The sequence below is a fragment of the Coptis chinensis genome, chromosome 1, assembly GCF_015680905.1.
Source record: "Coptis chinensis isolate HL-2020 chromosome 1, ASM1568090v1, whole genome shotgun sequence".
In the NCBI taxonomy this organism is placed as follows: domain Eukaryota; kingdom Viridiplantae; phylum Streptophyta; class Magnoliopsida; order Ranunculales; family Ranunculaceae; genus Coptis; species Coptis chinensis.
The window spans coordinates 44,723,787-44,741,999 of NC_141456.1; positions in this window are offsets into that span (position 1 = coordinate 44,723,787).

An 18,213-nucleotide genomic window follows, 5' to 3' on the forward strand; every position below is an offset into this window, starting at 1 on the left:
TAGGTAAATACTTATTTTCTCTGAAAATCAATAAAATATAGGGTGAACTAGTGTTACCCCCACTAGATGAGCCAATTAGGATTTCTCCCCGCTAAATGAGAAATTAGAGTCTTTCCAAATACACACAAAAAAAATTTGGTCAATTTGACTTTTTTTTGTGTGTATTTAGGGAGAGATCCTAATTTCCCATATAGTAGGGGAGAAATCCTAATTGGCTTATCTAGTGGAGGGTAATATTGGTTAATCCTAAAATATATTTATGGTTAAGGAAAACAAAAAAGTAATACTAGAGACTTTGAGTGTTGGACTAGTCAAGTGATTGAGAGAGGCTGGCTTGCATTCAATTGGGCTATCGAACTAGTCTTGTTCACGATTTTCTAGTTTGTACCATGTCATAGGCTCTACACTCTGGACCCAGTCCATAATTCCACATACAATCTCTCTCAGTTGTTTCACGCCAATTACTTCGAACTTTCCAGACATCTTACAGTGCTACACTAATTATAAGCTAAGTTGCACAGAGGCACAGCCGCAGTATGACATTGTGACAGTGCTCCTTAAGTTCATAGTGACAGATGATCATTTCAAAGCATGAAGTAAAATCAAGCTATTTCTTATTCTACTGCCCCTAGTAACCAGAAAATCAACTGTGAAGAGTCGGTTAATCGAAAAAGCACAGAGCCACAAACAATATTTCACTGCTTTGAAAACACTATACATAAGCAACAGTATAAGTTATTCTTTGACAGGTAGGGAAACACAAATCTTATACGTAAAGACCGACTGAGCAAAAAAACATTTGATCACAACTAATTTACCTTTCGTTTTTCAAAATTTGGATGGTTCCTTCAAGATTGAGCGGGTGCTTATATTAGTCCAAACTCCAAACAGTTTGTATGTGAGTGTTCTATGGCCAATCAAAGTAATTTGATGGGGATCTTATTCGTTGTATCACTTTCTTTGGGCTTGACTAGTAATTTGATGGGGATCTTATTCGTTGTATCACTTTCTTTGGGCTTGAGTCTGGACCATTTATTTGCCAGGGTCAGGGGCCGGCCACGCTTCTATTCTATGCATTTGTCCCAAAAGTCCAAAACGCTCGGGGCTGTCAAGATTTCGTGAACCCTTCTTGTGCTCAAGGCTCAAGCCGGTTTCATATCCAAAAAACGAAGTTCAACCATTTTTTTTGGTGAAAGAAATTAAACTTGAAACCTCTCCAACTTGCTGTGCTTCAACGACCAAATTTGTTGTTTGAAATCTTGTTCTTTCTTAGACGTTCATATATGCGTTAGGTGGTGGTTTTGTAATCAATCCCTTATTCCCTTCTACCACTTTTTCTTTTGATGGGCCATGTATATAGGCCCACTGTTTACGTATCTATCCCGACACAAAAACTAACGATCATGCTCCCTTTGACAATTTTGATCTTTATTCCTACAAAATATGTACCAGATCGATGGTTTTTTCATCCTTCCACTCAGTTCCACCTAAGGATTCACTTCTGTCTTCTTTTATTATTGGGTAGGGGTTGGCTGGGGTTCCAGTGGCCAAAATTGAACAATCAATAATTTAATTTTGGGACAAAGTGACAAACTATAAATTTGTCATTTGCAAATTATTCAAATAATCAAATTGTATTTGGGAATGTATTTACTGTTTCATCTTTAGTCTTTTTTTTATTTTTTCTGTTTTGGCAAGGCAACTAAATTTACCATTGAACACCAACTGAAGAAAACTTCTTCTTGGGAAAAGACAAGTTGGAAGAGGTCTCAATGTCCCATAAAGCTCAAGGTTTTAATACCCACACTTCTTGTAGCACCTGTTGTTAGAATCATAATGTGGAAGCGAGTGTTCAATAACAAGATCAACCACAAATATGTGATCTATAATCAAGACAAGTGTTCTAATAATACCTAATCACAACCCAATATCTCTATCAACTAGCAAAACATAAACAAGTAAAGAGATGAAGTAAATAACACACACACAACACAAAGATTTAAGGTGGTTCGGCAATATGCATATATCCACACGGCGAGATCAGTGGTTCCACTAGATGAACAAGAATATTACAAGATGATTTGTTTTGATTGTGCACAACAATCAACTCTCAATCACTCACAAAGAATGAATCACTCACAAAGAATGCTCTCTCAAATCTCTCTCTTTTATTCTCACTCATTAGCTTAGTTTTGGGTCAAAACCCTAACTTCTTTTATATAGTAATCTAAAATTTCAGTGTAAGACAAAATTCTGAATCATCTCGGTAAAACTGAAACTTTACCTGTGCAAGGGCATGCGCCCTTTCACCAATGCATATTATAGGGCGTGTGCCCCTTGTGAAGGATCAACTTACAGTACTGATGTTCACCCTTCCTAGAGAAACTCTGTTGATTAGGACAAGGGGCGCGTGTGCCCTTATACCTTTACTAAGTCAGTACCCGTTTTCCAACATTTTCTGCTTTGGTGAGGTTTTAACATATAAAATTGAGCTGAACACAAGCATACTATTCACCAAGAATCACTAGTCTTCTAACCACATATCGAACTCGCCGTCAACTGCCCCGAAGGACCTTGCCCACAAAGAGCCATACCCACAAATAGTCTTGCCCACGAAGAGCCATTAACAAAGAGTCATGCCCACAAAGAGTGATAATGCCCACAAAGAGCTATGTTCACATAGAGTCATGCTCACAAAGAGCAATAATGCCCACAAAAGGCCATGCCTACGAAAGACATCAATAAACAATGCATGAAGTGGAGTACCTCCAACCAATATTGGAACTCAACTCCATAGAGAGCCTTCTACAACCCAAAGCCCTCTTGCGCTTAGGCAAAAAATAAATTTCTAAGTACAAAACTTGTCATGAGCATCCACCGTTTCCTGCATATCCACTGACCAATCTTTGCAATGACTATCTCTAACAACTTCTTTGAAGTCGTTTGGCTCATCACTCTCGATATTCAGTGCGTATGCAATCGAGTCTGGTCAACCATAATATTTCACTGGTTATCATGCCCATACTTCGTAACTTGTTTCACACTTCTCTTTGGCTTTGATCTAGCCAAAACTTGCTGCTCAGGTTGTTGTAGTTCTATTTCTTGTTAAATAGTTCTTTCAATAAGAATCTCGTTCTCTAAATCATCCTCTGATGCTTCCATCTCAACCACTTGAGATTCTATAAAATCACCACTATCTCCAGGCTTCTTTGCCCTGGTAAAATGTAGCACCAAAGTCTCATCAAAGGTAACCTCATTGCTAACCAGGAACTTGTGGTTCTCAAGATACCACAATCCGTATTCCTTTCCTCCCTTTGCATAGCCTAAGAATATAACTTTCTTAGCTTTAGAATCAAGTTTACTATCATTCATGTGGTAGTAAGCACTAGATCCAAACACGCGCAAAGTATCATTGCATAATCAACTGGCTCCCCTGTCCACACCTTATAAGGTGTCTTGCAGTCTATCATAAAAATTGGTGATCTATTGCACAAGTAACACGCCATGGCCACTACATTTGCCCAGAACTCTTTATCAAGATTGGCATTGGAAAACAAACACCAAACTTTCTCTAACTTTCTCAAGCAATGTACGATTCATTCTTTCTGCTAACCTATTTTGCTGCGGCGTGCCCCTCACTGTCCAGTGTCTAGCAATACCCTGTTGCTGTGCACAAAACTCATTGAAAGGACCATAGGTATACTCAGTACCATTATCATACCTTAAAGTCTTCACATTTCTTTTTGTGTGATTCTCAACCATTGCTTTCCACTTTTTTAATGTCTTAAAAATTTCATCATTGGATTTCAAGATATATACCCACACATGGCGTGTATAATTATCGATGAAAGAAACATAATACTAGTTACCTCCCTTAGAAGAAGCCACTTTAGAGGGTCCCTATGTACACATCCGAATGCACATAATCCAGGATGCCTCTCGTCTTGTACCAAACTTTTTTTCACTCTGCATTGCTTGCCATATACACAATGCTCACAAAATTCCATACTTGGTTTCTTCAAGTCTTTCAGTAGCCCTCGCTTGCATAACTCAGACAATTCCCTTTTGACTCATATGCCCAAGGCACATATGCCACAATTTTGTGCACTCAGAATTATCACCACATGTACCCACTGCTACATCGCCTGTCACTGTACTACCCAACAAAGTATACAAATTTTCATATCTTTGACCCTTCACAATGACTAAAGAGCCACTAAAGATCTTTAGAACTCCACCATTTCCCACAAAGTTGTGGCATTTGGAATCCAAGGTACCAAGAGAAATGAGGTTCTTCTTTAATTCGGGAACATGCCTCATATCGGTTAAAGTCATCACCACACCATCATGCATCTTGACCCATATAGTTCCAATCTCTACTGTCTTACAAACAACGTCATTACCTATCAAAACAAAACCTCCACTCAAGTTCTCATAGATAGCAAACCACTTCCTATTTAGGCACATGTGGTAGGAACACCCGGAATCAATAATCCACCTATCGGTCATGTGGTCGTATTGTGTAGACACCGAAAGACTTATATCATCCCCATCGAAGCCGGAAGCAAGACTTGCTTCATTAACATCCTCATTCTCCAACTTACCACTCATCTTGTTACTCTTTTTCGGGCTAGGGAAATTATTTAGATAATGCCCATTTTCCTTGCAATTGTAGCACTGTACATGTTTTAAAGGCTTCTTAGAACTACACTTCCACTTGCTTGTGGAAGTCTTCTCATTCGACCTCACTTTTTCCATCAATTCTTGTGCTTTTTTTATCAAACTTCTCTTCTTCAAACTTCACCCCAGACATCTTAGGAACCATTTCTACAAGTCACACAAATTAACTCACAAGAAAATTTTACTTGAGAATTTTATCAAACACTTTGTCTTCACAAATTTGAGCACCTTAGGATTTAACCCAAAACTCAAACTCAACGTTCCCTAGGTCTCAACCCGAATCTCTAATACCAATTGTTGTGAGAATCACAATGTGAAAACGAGTGTTCAACAACAACATCAACCACAAAGGTATGACCTTTAATCAAGACAAGTGTTCTAACAATACCAAAGCACAACCAATATCTCTATCAACTAGCAAAACATAAACAAGTAAAGAGATGAAGTAAAGAACACACACACAACACAATGATTTAAGGTGGTTCGGCAATATGCTTACATCCACACGGTGAGATCAATGGTTCCACTAGATGAACAAGAAGATTACAAGAGGATTTGCTTTGATTGTACACAACAATCAACTCTCGATCACTCATAAAGAATGAATCACTCACAAATAATGCTATCTCAAATCTCTATCTTTTCTTCTCACTCATTAGCTTAGTTTTGGGTCAAAACCTTAACTTCTTTTATATAGTAATCCAAAATTTCGGTGTAAGACAAAATTCCAAATCATCTCGGTAAAACCGAAACTTTACCTGTGCAAAGGCATGGGGGCGTGCGCCCTTTCACCAAGGCATATTATAGGGCGTGCACCCTTTGTGAAGGATTAACTTCCAGTATTGATGTCCGCCCTTCCAAGAGAAACTCTGCTGATCAAGACTAGGGGTGTGCACCCCTTCACCAAAGCATATTATGGGGCGCCCCCCCTATACCTTTACTCAGTCAGTACCTGTTTTCCAACACGCCACTAGAGTTTTCACTCTTGCAATCTTGCTGCTCAGCTAATTTTGCCATGGAGGCTTGGGTCTCATATATGTACCCATATGTAATTCGACTTTACGGTTCTTATTGCCCCTCTTTCGTCCGCTCCAAAGTATTATTTAGATCAGGCCCTTGTTGTTCCTCTCCGCTCCAATGCAATCTGAAAAGTAATTTTTAGAGACAAATGTACTTTGAATTCACATAATCTTTCATGATATGATAAATATCCCCCACCTGAAATGAAGTTTCTCGGTTTCCTTCGGCATAAGGCATGCTAGTTTAAAGCAAATTAATCTCTTACAACCCTATCCATTTAATATTGGGTTTTTTAGACTTTGGTACCACTTTTTAGTACGATATTAGGAAATAGTACCACTTTTTAAAAAAATTAGGAAATAGTACCACTTATGTCAGTTGACCGAGTTGACTGAAGTCAAACTGTTTCAATCTGTTTGTATTTTCATAATGTCTATAATACCCTCAATGTGGTCATCACGTGAGTAGTTAAAATATTGTTTGAAAAAGTGGAAAACACGTGTCAAAATCACAATTCAATCCAACGGTTCAAAGAATAGAGTCGTTGGGGGGTTTTATGACCTATATAAGATCGAGTTCTCCTGTAAGTCATTTTCTTCTTCCCTTCTCTTGCAAGTCATTTTCTTCCCTTTCTGCAAATCATCTTTGAGGGTACCCAAACTTTTATTTTACCAAATAAACAAAGCCATGGGTGGAGCTCCTGTAAGAAGTTTTGTTGCACTTGAGGTATTTGCTAAACTAACTAAACTGTAATGGCAGAATAGTGGTATTAAAGCCTAATTTTCAGTAATACATTGGTAGTAAGTCCTAATTCATTATGACGGTTTCTAATTCATTTTTTTCACAGATATGTCAGCTGTGTGAGCAAGAAGGCCACATAGCTCTAGCTTGTGCCTACCTTTATAAGAGATGCAACAACAGTCCCCCTTATTCTCCCAATAGGTGTAGAGGCATTATGAAATTAAACAAAGGTTCTGATGATTCTGGCAAAATAGTTCAAATGTGGCTTTCATGTGACTGGGTAGGGTGCTTCCATAAGGAGATGCTTTACAGTGCTCCCAACCAGCCAATGGTGCCTATTGAGAAGAAGACTACTCTTGTAATAGATTGTTAAGTGTGTGGTAATCAGTTGTGTGTTGTTGATTATCCTAAGTGATGGTGTGTGTTTATGTAATGGTTTTTTTCTAATAATATAAAAGTGAAGTTCCTATAACAAGATATATCTGCAACAAATCCAAATGAGATAATTAAAACAACTCAACAGTACCACTGCAACACTGCAACACTAACCATCTTAAAACACAGACCACTACAACACAAGGTTTCAAACATAATACTTCAAAGACACATAAACAAACCTAATCATAGAAGTAGCAAACCTGAACCTAGACACATAAACAAACCTTAACCTAGATAACAAAGTAGCAAAACACATAAACAAACCTAATCATTGAACGAAAAGATAGAAACAAGGGACCCCATAAACAACCTAAACATAGAAGTCCCTACAATTTAAGCTGAAGGAGCCCTTAAACCTCGCACCACGACTCTAACTGCAGCTTTCTTGTTCTTCTCCAGCAAAGCAGCCTTGCTCTTCTTATTCTTCTCCAAAGCAGTCTTGCTCTTCTCCAAAGCAGTTTTGCTCTTCTCTAAAGCCTTACTCCCTTCCATAACACTTAAATATTTGTAGACCTCATCTTGTGTGCAGCCTGGATGTTCATCTATGAAGTCCTTGCAGATCTTTCTTTCTTGAGCCCCAAAGTTGTTATACCCACTTTTATATAAATGAGGATAAGGTGTAGGTGGCTCTACTGCAACTTCTTTTCTCTTCCCCATGGGTGTTTTCTTTCTCCTAGCCATTTCAGTCTTCAGTGTTGATAATATGTACTTGAGTCTTGTGTGTGGAGGACTGAGTGTTTAGGGTTGTGGTTTATAGGCTAAATCATTTAATGAGTTGGTTGAAAAAGGTTTAAGGGTACCCAAGGTTTAACTAGGGTAACTTAAATGCTAGGTCTTCCCTTCTGATGCGTCTAGGTGGACTTAAAGACTACAACTACCAAGACATAAGGGGATATAGTGCTAGAATCCAAGGTGTACTTTTCAAACAAATAGGGACTTCAAAGTACAAGGACTGGATATTCAAACAAGTGCATATGTAAACAAAATAATAGCAAAATAAATATATAAAAATCAACATAAAGAAATAAGGGACACATAACACAAGTACTAGATTCCATTAAAATAGATATGGTACCCAAATAGATATATGCACTAACTAAAATACCAACCATTTGTTTCTGACATCATATCCCATTTGTTTGTGACATCATAAGCATAACCATGATCCAAAACAAACAAAACATGCAAAAAACACCAAAATATGCAAGCAATAAGTAACCAACTACTGTGTCTGGCTAAGTGGCTCTTGTGCTAATGCTGATGTACTTGCATTTCTTGGAGGAGTTAAAGGTGTTTCTCCTCCTCCTCTAACTCCTATCTCTCCCATGGTCCTTGCTCCTCCTCTCTCTCTTTGCACTGGGGCTGCTGCTTGCTCTTGAACTAGTTGTTGTTGTTTTTGTGCTGCTCTTCCTCCTTTGGCCTTACCTCTTGATCCTCTTCTTCCTCTTTGCACTGGGGCTGCTGCTTGCTCTTGAACTTGTTCTTGTTGCTATTGTGCTGCTCTTCCTCTGGGACTTGGAGCTTGTTGTTGCATTGGGGCTTCTTGTTGTTGCATTGGTACTTGATGTCCAGATGTTGCTTCATCTTGCACTGAGACAGTTCACAAAACATATACATCCACAAAACATTCAATTAAACTTACCTTTCCTTTTCTTAGAGTTCTTTCCATATTGACCCCCATTCTGTCTTAGTGCACATGTGATTGCATTGTGACCAAGTTCTCCACATTTTTTGCATTTCCTTTTTGTTTTGGTTGGTTAATCTTCCCCCCTGATTCTCTGTGTTCTTGGCCTTCCTGCCTTTCTAGTTACTTCAGGAGGCAGTACCAACTCTTCAAGATCCTCCTGTTAAGAGAAATACCAACAACAATATTAAGTTATCAAGTGTACTTATAATAAAAGGTAAATAGTACATAAATTAGGGAATTAGGTTGACTTACTATTTCTGGTCATTCCTCAATGTTATCAAGTGGGTCAAGGTAATTTGAATAAGTTTGTCTAAAAGCCTCAACACTTAAGTATGAACTACAATATCTGCCAACATAGTAAATAGTAAATAGGAAATTATCTAATTAAAAGAGAAAAACAAGTGTCTTACCTAGCCCACTTATCCCCTCTCCTTTGTCTGATGACAACAATTCCATGTACACAAGGTACTCCAGACAGTTGCCACTCAATACATGAGCATTCAAGCTTCACTAAGTCAACTAAGTACCATGACCCTTTCTTGGTATTCACTACTAAATATTCAGTATCACTTACAACCCTTACCTTATACCAATTGTACCTCATCTCTATTTTCTTTATCATGAACAACACATTTGGAACAAAATCACCCTCAAGTTAAGTAACTCCATAGAAAGCTCTCTTATGGTATACATCAAATTCAATAAATCTAGGTTGTATTGGTCAATAAAACGCACACAGGGTTTATCTCTTATGTGGAGTATCCATGAATTGAAAGACTCACTAAAATTGTTTGTCAATTGATCACACTTTGCTGTCCAATCAAAGTGTGCCCTAGCCCAACAACTCTTTGGCTCCCTGTCTAACCAATCCAAGCGTTGCTATTAGTTTTGTTAATGACACCCAATATCCTTGTAAATTCTTGTACCTTGTATGCCTTTGCTGCTCTCCAAACCAGATTCTCCCACAACTCACCACAGAAAGTTTTTTTTAAAGTTCTGGTACATGTGTCTGAAGCAGTATCTGCAACAACATATGCACCAATCAGGCAAACTTCACATCATATGTCAATATTATATAAAACATGTATTAAGAAAATAATACATCTGTAAAGAGCATGTACCTGTGATTTGAGTATGGAAAGTACTCAGCTACACTAGCTAATAATCCATTTTATTTGTCACTCATGAATGCCAGCTTGTTCTTATGCATGTCAAAATGTGACTTCATTTGACATAAAAATTGCCTCCATGTATCCTTGTTCTCTACTTTGCATATGTAGATACCAAGAAGGAAAATTCCATTCATGGCATCAAGTCCTATAACTATCAAACAACACCCTCCATACTTGCCTTTGAGAAAACAACTATCAAGACCAACTATTAGCCTACACCCATTCCTCCATCCATCCATTGATGCCTTGAATGCAACCAGAACACCAATGAAATTATAACTGTCTCGGTTCACAAAGTGTTTGACAATGCTACCTGGGTTTCTTCTCATAATCTGCCTACACATTTCTGGGACTAGTTTGTAACCATCCTCATAATTTCAAGCATTTGTATTCTAGCATTCCAAGCAGTCTAGTAAGATATGCTAATTCTAAACTGTGGAAACATCTCCTTCATTACATCCTTTAGCCTGTAATCAGGATGGTCTCTCATTTTTTCTAAAAGTGCTTTAGCAACCCATGGTGCTCTAGCTTGTGTGTTCTAGTTCTTCTCATCTGCTTGACATGTATATTCATCATTATAACTCCTGATGATGAATGTGTGATTATCTTTTTTAGTAACACTAGCTATTATAGCCCAATCACAGTCATGAACTTTACACTTTAACTCAAGTCTAAGTCTGTCACTTCTCACTTGCTTGGTACTAAACTTATGCTTGATTGTCATTGTTTTGAAGAAGTCCCTACAAACCTCAATAATAGGCCAGGACATCCTAGGCTTCAACTCATATATCCCAAACTCTTCCACCACTGGGTTTGCAACCTTTGCCATCTCTTTTACCTCATAAATGTTTCTATTTAGCTTGACAATATTGCCCAACTCAATACTTTGTATTTCTTCTTCCAAATTTTTAACTTCTTCATCCAGCACAATTTGATCAATGTCTTTATCTAACTCATTATCTGAGCAATCACTATCTGTAGGAATGTAATCATAATCTACATCATCACTTTCATAACTATTATAGCCTGCATCCTTCTTATTACCAAACACAGGTCCAAACCTATCACCATACTCATACTGATCATCTTCAGTGTCACTTCCCCCATCACCACCAACATCCAGGTTCTTTAGTATATCATTTCCCCCATCACCAACATTTAAATCCTCTACCATATGATTTTCTTCTACATGAGCCTCCAATTCTTCAATATAGACATGAATATTCTGAGTACAGAAGTCATGATCTATGGGATCTAACTTAGACTCTATCACATTAATATATATCATCACAACATCTTCTTCACTATTGCCTTCATGAACAACATCTTCTAAGATATTGACTTCATCATGAGCAACTTCTTCACTCTTGTCATCATCAGAAATCTCCAAGACCATTGGCTTTCCATTAGGTCCTAACACTGGTTTAGTAATTAGTATGTTAAGCCTTGCAGACTTTCTTACAGGTGTCATTTGTTTAGGTTTTATTTTCTGAGTGGGAGTTGATTTAGGGTTTTGAGAGGGAACTGAAGTACTAGGAATTGATATAGGGTTTCTGGATTTTTTTTTGGTTGTTGGAGGTTGAGACACATATAAATGGTATTTTTTGTCTTCCTCAGGTTGAAGCTCATCCCATACATGTGTCATATGTGTATAATTTGTTATCCTACTCATAAACCCATCAATTATACAATCAATCTGGTATATAACTCCTTCACCAACCAATTCTTCCACATCCTTCTTCAAATATACCAAACAAAACTCATCCCCATCCATTTCGATTTCCATTTTCTCACCACCATTGTAATCATTGCCCCTAATTTCACCAACTTTGAGTTTTTCCCAACCACCATCATAATGAATGACAAATTCTTTCAAACCTAACAACAATTTAAGATCACCCATAGTTCACTGCAAAACAAATATACACATACAATCACAAACAGAATTCCCAAATTCCAAATGCTGGTAATTATCAATTGGGTTATAGTCATACTTTTTAATGTAAATTTAGTTTTTAGTACAATTTTATGATGTATGCAACAAGGGTGCAACAACATGCATGCAACAAACAAGGGAAGTTGTGGAAGCATTGATTAACAAACAAAGGGAAGTAATGTGTCCCATTACTTTATACATGTGTTGGAGTTTAAGTGAATCAAATGAAATCTAACATACGTGATTCAAATAAAAACGCGATTTTTCATCTTACATTATGCAATTTAATATAAAAACATGATTTTTATTACCAAAACAACTAAAAAGCTATGCATTAAAACTAACCTAACATTTAACAACGACAAATAACGGATATCCAATGATCAAGACCCACGATCAGTTCAAATATCACCACGATCAGTTTTGTTCAACGGTTCATGAAGCACATGATAACCATCCTCAAAATTGACAACGAAATTTGAAGATAATGATGGGAGACTAAGTGTTAGAGAGTGAGAGAATGAGAAGTAACGATTAATCAATATAAAAGTTTTAATGGAAGATAGAATGAGTGAGAGAGAGACGAATAAGATGGTTACCGATAGAGTGGTACCAAAGTCTAACTAACCCATTTTATGTCCACTGTGGGAGTTTCCCTCCTTAATTCATCGGGATCAACGAAAAAACAAAATAATGGCCAAGATTACAATACATCGCGCAACCACTAAGATTGTAACACGTGGTGTCTGGGACAACTTCAAAAGTGGTACCAAAACCTAATTACATAAAACACGTGAGAGGCACGGTAGGGGTAATGTCGCCATATTGAAAATACTGCCAATTTGACTGTGGTCAACTCGGTCAACTGACGGTCAAGAAAAAAAAGTAGTACTATTTCCTAATTTTTTTGAAAAGTAGTACTATTTCTTAATATCGTACTAAAAAGTGGTATCAAAATCTAAAAAACCCTTTAATATTTGTATGTTATGACAGAAGAAAAAAATTAACTAAACAAATTTTTGCATTCTCCAGTTGTTCAATATACAAAAGGTAAGAGTACGTACGTCAACATTCTTTAAAAAAATAAAATTAAATGGAGGCAGGTCTTGCTAGATGAATTTGATCTTGTCATATATACCATATATATAATGTAAAGCACTATAGTTTGCTCCATCTGTTGTTCTGTAATCCTGTCACATTCAAAATTTCAAATGCAACTTTTAAGAGTATGCTGTCTAACTTGTGTCAATGAACATAGAGGCATGGCGCAGTAGGTCTCTATATATGTCATGAAAGAGTAGTTGGGCATGATTATTCAGCATTATTGTGGATTACATGTGCGTTGTACATATTTCCATAGGTACGATTATAGGACTGTAGGCCATTCGACAACCCTATGTAGTGATTTATTTACCGGACTGGCCGGACCATAACAGTGGTCGTAAACTTGGTATATAGCACTCAAAATTCAGATATGTGAATATGTCACACATAAGTGAATATATAGAGCATAGAATCAGATGTTGATATAAAGTTGAGTTGATAGTGACATCACTCTTGAGTATGATCGAGTTACCACGAAAAGAAACCATGGCTTTGATTCTAGTTGATGGTCCAAGTGTCCAAAACAGCAGTACTGTTCAGTATAAGAAAGAAAATCATGTTATTCGCAATCAACAATCAATTAGGGACAACAAACAAGAAAGGAAAACATAGCCGTGCAGCAGCAGCCAAATATATGAAAATGAGAGATATACAAATTATTGGGTCACAGTATTCTTTATTGAAAATGAGGAAAACACGGTTGTTCTTTATTTTCTAAGGAAACCTATTCTACGATTTGGAGCGTTCTCCAGTTCTGCAAGTTTCCACTCTCCGCACAACAGAAATAGATAGCGAGGAAACAAATTCATTGGACATGTTATCACCTATGTTGAAATTGGCAGAGTCCATAAACGCTGACCGAGCTTTATTAAGGAGCGCGGTATTGGCACCCCGATAAATGGGACTAGTACCCCTTTGACAAAAAGTAAAATAATAATAGTTATTCCTTATATGTCCTTTTATACTCCACATGCCCATAGTTCTACGGCAGGCAGTTGTCGTGAGATCTCATATTCCACGGCAGGCAACTGCCGCGAGATCGCACAATCCACGGCATCAGGTTGCCGCGAGATCGCATATCCCACGGCAGGCAGTTGTCGCGACATATTTTTTTGTGTTTTTTATTTTTTTTCATTTCAAATTTTGCGTATTGAAAACACACGATATATGAATACCTCATTTTCTTCTTTAAAGTTTCTTTATACATTTCAAGAACAACACCAAAACCATGACAAAAAAAATATACAATCGAGCTATAATTTTGCTATCTCGTGGCAAATATTTTCATATGCTATAAGAAAATTTTGTGATCAAATTAATGAAGAAGAGTTTTGATAATTAACACAAGCAAAGACTCTATTTTAGTAAACAAAATAATCACGCGGCAACTAACTTTTTTTTATGGTGGCTATTAAAAAAAAAATTTAAAAAAAAAAACCCACGGCAGCCACCTTTCGTGGGATATGGAATCTCGCGGCAATCCGATGCCGTGGATTGTGCGATCCCGCGATAGGTGCTTGCCGTTAGTATTTTTTGTGTATTTAATGGAAGGGTGCTAGTACCGTTGAATTGGTCAAAGGGGTGCTAGTCCCATTTATAGGGGTGCCAATACCGCGGCCCTTATTAAGCAGTTCAATCATTTTTTTACCGGGTAATATCACCGTCTAGAATTTATAAAAAGAAAAAAAACATAGCTTAATTATTATGACCCCAATTGGCTTTGCTTAATTTCCAGAGAGATATTTTGATTGCTTAGTTGCGTACTCGCCTTTGATTATTCCCTTGTTTCCAACGCACTTGATGTCTATGCAACAAGTGATTAAAAGAAGTAGCAAATTTCATGCATCTGTCTTAACAGTCTTAACATGGCCTGTTAAGATTTACAGTGTGACTTTCAAGGACAAAGCGAGTAAAATAATCACTCCCAAACCCAAGTTTTTTTCATAATCACTCTCGAGGACCGAATAGATGAAAAGTCAAGTATACTCTTGACGCGAAATAAAAAACGGGTTGGGATAGATGAAATGTCAAATATATTCCTAACCCAGTGTATATAGTATAAACAATCATTGTTTATATACAAAACATGCGAGCTCATTGTTCATACCTATTTGAGTATGAATACTCATTGCTCATACCTATTGTAGAGTATGAACAAAGCGTGTTCATCCCTATTGGAGCTATGAACAATCATTGTTCATAGTCCAATTGTGGTATGAACAAAGAATATTCATAGCTCATGACTATGAACATTGATTGTTCATAATACGTACAATATGGACTATGAACAATGAGTGTTCGTAGCTACCGAAGGTTCATAGCTATGAGCTATGAACAATCACTGTTCATAGTCCAATTGTGATATGAACAAAGAATGTTCATAGCTCATGACTATGAACAATCATTGTTCATAGTCCAATTGTGATATGAACAAAGAATATTCATAACTCATGACTATGAACATTGGTTGTTTATAGTACAATATGGACTATGAACATTCATTGTTTATAGCTCATAGTTATGAACAATGAGTGTTCATAGCTACCGAACTATGAACAATCACTGTTCATAGTCCAATAGAGGGATAAAAGAGAAAACAATAGATCAAAGATACACTAAAGCTTAGTTTAGTGTACCTCATCACTCATGTTCAGTCATAGTGAAGGAGTGGCTCGTGTTCTTAAGCCTCATTGGAAAAGAAACATTAACAGCAATAAACTCAGTTTCTTATAGACAAGATTAACGGATTGAAGTGATAAAATCCGGAGGATAAGGACTCAACTGAGGTATTTAGTGCAACAAAAATTACCAGGCATCTAAACCCCAGTACAAACAGTGCAAATTATGCATCGTATAATGAATAATGATGAACACATCACCATCATCATGAATTCATGATTAACAAATGGAAAACCCCAATAGATGCCAACAAGAAAAATTACAACTCTGTTCAAAACACAAAGATGACAACTACCATGATGACATTGTTATGACATCAAACACAAACAGAAGCTCAATAGTTATGAATTTGTCCCGCAATTGAATAATCACACTACAAACTGATTTTTCCTATTGACTTTTGTAGGTGGATGGTTACGGAATCAGTTCCATGGCAAAGCTTTTCCTGGACTTTGGTTATTCACCTCGAGAAGGTTAAGTCCGTCTGCAAATATGTCGTCTATTGGTTTTCTCATCGGTAATTTTGGGTTGGAAAAGAAAAGGGTTTTAGGTTTTCTCATCCGTAATTTTGTTTATTAACAAGAAAAGGTAAAAGTGGGATTTTAAAAAAATAAAAAGGGTCCGACAAACTTATTTTGTCTTTAAGGGTTATTAAAATTTAAAAATTGGGTTTGTGGCTATTTAAACGTGGGAATTGGGTTTGTGAGTGATTATAAAAAAATCATGTCCTCTAGAATTATTTTGAAACGAAATTGGACCTTGGGGAAAATTTCTTCTAAGACTTATGGACCTGTCATAAAATATCAATAAATGAGGCTCAGCCCCTTGGTTCTAACTCGGTTGAGTATAAACTCCCTCCCATCAACCCATATCACATAACCTCCCTATTATTTAGGTCTCGTTACATAACCTCTCTATTTTCCAAAAAAGAGATAAAATTTGGCTTGTTTTTATTTCCCATTTTATCTTATTTCCTTTTTACCCTTTTGGGATTGAAAATTTCCCGACTATGTGTAAATGTATTTTTACATAGTCACATATATATGTAAAACTATATTTGCATAGTCATTGGAGCTATAAAAACTTAAATTTACATAGTAACTTTTGGGATTGAAAGTTTCCCGACACCTGACAGAATATATGTAAATGTATTTTTACATAGTCATATATATGTAAAACTATATTTATATAATCATTGGAGCTATGAAAACTTAAATTTACATAGTAACTTTTGACATTGAAAATTTTCCGACGACACTTGACAGAATATAAATTTAAATTTTTCTATAAAAAAAAATTTCATATGAAAATTTCAATTTAAATAGGTTAAGAAGACTGTGTAATTTTATATTGTCATATGTAAATACAAATTTACATAGGATGACGTCAGCCCGGTCTGTCCTTAAACCGAAATTATAAGTAAAGATTGATGACGTCACCCCGATTTTCTTTAAATTCGAAATAGAAATTTAGAGTTCACAGGGGTATTTTGGTCTGTTTTGGCTTTGATGTTATGTTTTAAATAATAGGGAGGTTTTATGCATTTGTTCGCTTTCGAGGTTTTTTGTGCAACCATTTAAGTACAGGGAGATTATAACCTGTTGTCTGCATAAAATATTGCAATTTGAACGGGCTGCTTCACAGTTAACTACTTAACTGTCCCGGGAACAATGGCTATTAAGATGGAGATATGAATTGGTTGGGTACTTGGGCTTAAGTTAAAAAGTTTATATACATGAATCACGGGCTTTTTTTGTCATTTTGGATTTTCGACACAGTGAGCGGCAGAAGCCATTAGGCAATTGCAGTAGTGGTGAAACCGTGAAACCCGAGGTATGTTTTGGGCATCAACATAATTTATGCGCCTCTCTCCCTCTTGTAGTCTCATCAATCACAGTGCATTTTCTTGTCTATGTTCATCGGGAACAAATGGTCTTACTTACATAACCTTGTTGTTCAATCAAACTGAGATTTAGCAATCTATTTCATGGGCTAAAAGTAAACTGTTCAAGTCCAAGTACACGCCCATCGATATCGAAATACTGATTCCTAAATTGTTTGAAACAGTTCCTAAAACATGTGAAAAGTTGCAACGTTCCACAGTTCCACCCACATTCTTTCTCAAACAACATATAAAAGTTGAATCCCCAACTCCATTTCTTCCATATTTCTTTCTTCTCCCTTCCATAGAATTTTGAAAAGTTTCATCAATATGAGGTCAAATCAAAGTCTACAAGCCTCATTGTCTATGCCTATTGTTCGTACATGTAAGGGACATCCTATCAGTCACGTGATGTGCATGCACTACGGCTCCCTCAACATAACGTGACCCTCTAGACATACGAACGCCCATCACACTCGCTATATCAGAACACTCGCATACTCAACAGATCAGTGACTCGTCACTCGACTTCATCTCGTGACATCATCACCTCCTACTATCATCATTACTAGCTTATCATTAATCCCCTTTCCCGCCGTAATACATGCATCATTACAGCCATCCACCATCATTATGGAGAACACCATAATTACTTCCTATGATAACTCAGATAGGCCTAAACACCTACAACTGCTATCTATGTGCCTATCCATCTCGACTGCACATCTGTACTTATCAGTACATGTGTTGCACGTGATGCTCACTCTCAATGACTATAAAAGCCAACCCTCAAAGCTATGTGTGGCTTGATTCCAGTCTCACTAACACAATGCTGGATACATAAGTATCTTCTTACTCATGAAGAGCAGCCATT